The sequence below is a fragment of the Coregonus lavaretus genome (genome assembly GCF_964263955.1).
Source record: "Coregonus lavaretus genome assembly, chromosome: 7".
Taxonomy (NCBI): domain Eukaryota; kingdom Metazoa; phylum Chordata; class Actinopteri; order Salmoniformes; family Salmonidae; genus Coregonus; species Coregonus lavaretus.
This window is the reverse complement of record NC_139994.1, coordinates 7,500,014-7,504,214: the sequence shown is the minus strand read 5'-3', so window position 1 is coordinate 7,504,214 and position 4,201 is coordinate 7,500,014. Positions and strand designations below refer to the sequence as shown.

General features: G+C 36.4%; 1 long non-coding RNA gene across 1 annotated transcript; it reads right to left on the bottom strand.

Annotated features, from left to right (window-relative positions):
* Positions 1-454: 454 nt before the first annotated feature.
* Positions 455-2,166, bottom strand: LOC311131914. Its single transcript, XR_014613471.1, has 4 exons — positions 1,896-2,166; positions 1,543-1,791; positions 1,165-1,435; positions 455-844 (listed from the first exon to the last, which is right to left on the bottom strand). It is a non-coding gene; the product is annotated as an uncharacterized lncRNA (long non-coding RNA).
* Positions 2,167-4,201: the final 2,035 nt, after the last annotated feature.

The window sequence follows — 4,201 nt, the reverse complement described above, 5'->3', positions numbered from 1 at the left end:
CAAGTCCAAGTTAGCCGAAGAAGCTACACACACACTGTCTGTTGTTTGGCTGACCACAATGCGGATAAAATTCCAAGCGTACTGTTTAAAGCTGAACTTCTTACTTCAGGACTTGGAGAGCTGCATTACAGTAAAGTGATGTCATTTTCTGAACTTACCAGACTGTTCTAGCTGTTCTATTATTAGCCTTTTACCACTTAGTCATTATATCCACAATATGATAGTTATTTATCCGAAATCTAAATGTGGAAGATATTTTGTGAATGCACCAATTGTCAACCTTACAATATCGTTGCAATATCGACATCAAGGTGTTAGGTCAAAAATGTGATATTTGATTTTCTCCATATTGCCCAGCCCTAATGTCAATGCATACACAGTTCAGATGAATTGACACAAGTTCAGTGTCTTTGAAAACATTAACACACTGTGCAGTAGTTGACTTTTTTTTCTTCCATTTACTAAAATCAAACTGTTCTGCACCTTCAGTGCTAACAGTACAGCATTCATGTTAGTCATTCTGTGGACCATAATGAGACAGGAAGCTTCAAAGAAACAGCTTTTTTTCCTTTCTTTTAAAAGGAAAGTAAACTTTCAGTTTTTCCTTGCTTGTTCTAACACAACAAATAAAAACATGGGTTGGACATCAGTCTAAGATTCTTGATAACACTTCCACAGTCTCTACATATAGTCTAAGTGCATCAGTAACAGAAACTCCTGGAGCTGGCAAAATTGCAACCTCTTCATCTGAGAGCTCACGGGCCAGCTGAACCTCGGGGACTGACACAGTGCCTCGATGAAGGCAGTGAGGTCCGTTCCAATCGATCCCATATTCTTCAGGAACCTGAATGGATGACAAGCATAATCAGTCTTGTACTTAAAACTAGTTTGACATGTCCTTACACAAGATTGTTATTTTTGGTCACCAAGGCAGTGAGAAATGAAATGTTACTTATTCAGTTTTTTAAAATAATACAGCTTTGCATAGTATGCACTGTAGAAACTACAGCTCACAGGTTGATCTTTAAAAGCTCGGGAGATTTTAAAGAGACAATAATCTATAGTAAATGTTTCATTTAAAGTATCACATTTAGCACCATTTTTTTCTCACATAATTCCTTTGGGGAAACAATTTTAAGAAAGTGTTTAAAGTTCATTGTTAACCTCAGTAGGATCCTCCTCAGGGCCTTGCTCTCTGTAACTTCTCCAGAGTTGCTGTGGTGACTGATTCCTTTCAGTTCTAAGACCGTGGAAGTTCCAAGCATCTCGAAAAGAGTCGAGGCTTTGCTGAACCAGTGGAAGGAAAATCCGGTGCAGAGCGAAAAGATGGACTTCATTGTCTGGATTCAGTGTCTCCTGATCTTCCAATGAAGTAAAGATCTGATAGAAGAGGTCCAGGGCATGTTCATAAACATCTCTCCACATCCTCTCTATTCTGTGTTTAGGATAAAATTGAGAAATTGTTAATTTATGACATATGCTAAAGTACATTCAACTAGTATGTTAGTTGTGTGAGCCTAGTTGCCAAACATATTTCTTTACCGCTGATTGTGGACACTTCTGCCTGTGATGTGTGAATTCCTGTCGGTACCTCTGCTTCTGATCATGAATTCTGCTACATCTGCATTCTCCCCCCCTTTGTCAGACCGTACCCTTGATGGCAGCCCATACTGCTCAACAGCGGCGATAAAGCTCTGTAAGACCGTATGAGCTCTATTATTGCCGGCCACAGTCAGGTAGACCACTAAACGACTGAATCCATCCACCCCACCGTGGACAACAAATCTCCACCTGTTGCAAACACATGAAAAAATATAACTTTATTGTATAACAATTGTAATGAAACATATAGAAAGATGCATTGTTTATCTTGTTTATCTGCTAATATCACTGACCTGATAAGCTTATGGTGGCCATCCATATGCCACAAAGAGTTTGGGCCAGGAACAAAATACTGCCGTCGCCTTAATACACGCAGCCTCAGACGTCTCATGTAGACTCCCTCTGCATTGACTCTGCGTAAAGACTCTTGCAGTCTTGAGACTGAGGGGAGGAATTTAAAATGAATAACCACACACTCACTGGCTACTTATTTTGAGGATATAGTGGTGTCATAATAAAATAAATAATGTGTGTAAAACAGTCAACTATTACAGAACCACCACAGCTTCAAAAATGTACTTTACTGTCAGATATTGTACATATACATACATACATATATATATATATATATATATATATATATATATATATATATATATATATATGTATATATATGTATGTATATATATATATACATACACATATATATACAAATTATATATACATATACATATATATATATATATACACATACATACATACATATACATACATATATACATACATACATATATTTATATATATATACATACATATACATACATATATATACATACATACATATATTTATATATATATATATATATTTATATATATATATATATACATACACACATATATATACATATATATACACATATACATATATATACACATATACATATATATACACACATATATAGATAGATAGATAGATAGATAGATAGATAGATAGATAGATAGATAGATAGATAGATAGATAGATAGATAGATAGATAGATAGATAGATAGATAGATAGATAGATAGATAGATACCACATGCTCGAACAGAGATGACCTGAGATTTTTTGCCTCCTATGATATTTTGCTTTTCTATGATTATATTATACCCTTTACAGCAGGGGCACATCCGGACAGCTGAGAATATTACTGTCAGATATTGTTCCACCTCTATTAAACAGGAGGCTAAAAATCACAGGACATGTCTATCCTGATGATACAAGTCAGCCGTCCTGAAATGTGTGTTTCTCTTCACATTTCTTCTACACATTCTACATCTCAGAGGCGATGTCTTTCCATAAGCGGGCTTCCTTCACCTTTCAAAGGGGCAGAGCTCCAAATTAAAAATACATTTAAATAATGCCCATATTATTATCTACTCACTTGGAACATGCACACCTCTTGCATTCAGGTGACCACGCATTAGCTTGTAGCCGGTGTTTGGATGACTTCTGTGAATTTCACTTACAATACGGTCTAACTCCTCATCATTCACAGCTGAATAGAGATCTGTCTTTCTGTACAAACAAGAAAAACACAACATCAAGTAATGTTACCTTAAACGTCATATTCTTTCCGAGTGTATGAGAGCAGCAATTCATAAACAGAAAACTCATGAATTTAGTGTAAATACCTTAAACTGTATTGTTGCATGCGCCTCCTGATGGTCCTCTTTGACACACCGAACATCGCTGCAATTTGAACTGCGGGAACTCCACAAAGAAGTTGATGCTCCAGAACTGCACTCGGTATGTCAAACGCCAAACGCCCCGGTCCCTGTGTGTGTTGGGCCTGAAGTGCCCTGGTACCAGAGAAGCGGTGGACAACTTCTTCTAGATTTGCAATCACTCTGTGGTCGATATCTTCGTCGGAAAGTGCGGAAATGACTCCAACAACTTCAATAAGTTCCTCTGCTTTACTAGCTACATGCTCTGGGTCAGCAGGTCCTGCTTCTACATCCTCTGCTAAGTTTAAAATGTCTCTAACCAACTCCCTGGAAAGTTCACGGAGATCCTCCATTGTCTCTATCCAGGTTGGCCTACTCTACTTCAGACCAAAGCAATGGATCAGACTAGATTCGCGTTAGCCCCGCCCACTGACTTTGATGGGTCAGTTTGACAGTTTTAAGTAATTCATGAATCACTGCAATGCAGGATCATGAAATGTAAATGTAAATAGTGAAATAATTATATATGTATTTTACATAAAATGAATCGGTATTTGAATTAATTAATGATACATTTAATTACACATTTATGTATTTAATTCAAATTTTAATTAATTAATGACACATTTAAGTAATTATTTAATGGTGTATTTATTTATTTAATTGTGGCACTTTTAGTCCTCCATAGACCTATACTTGTTTGTGGAATGTTTGAAAATAGTTTTGATTTGTTACATTATATATCGGTACTGTAGATTCGGTTACATTAGTAGCAGGTTGGTATGATTTTGCTACGATTTTGTTGTCATGGTACTCTTGGTTTCCACAGTCAATAGTTGTGTTATGATTTTGTTGCCATGGTATTAATGCATGGCTGAATTGACGTGACCTCGC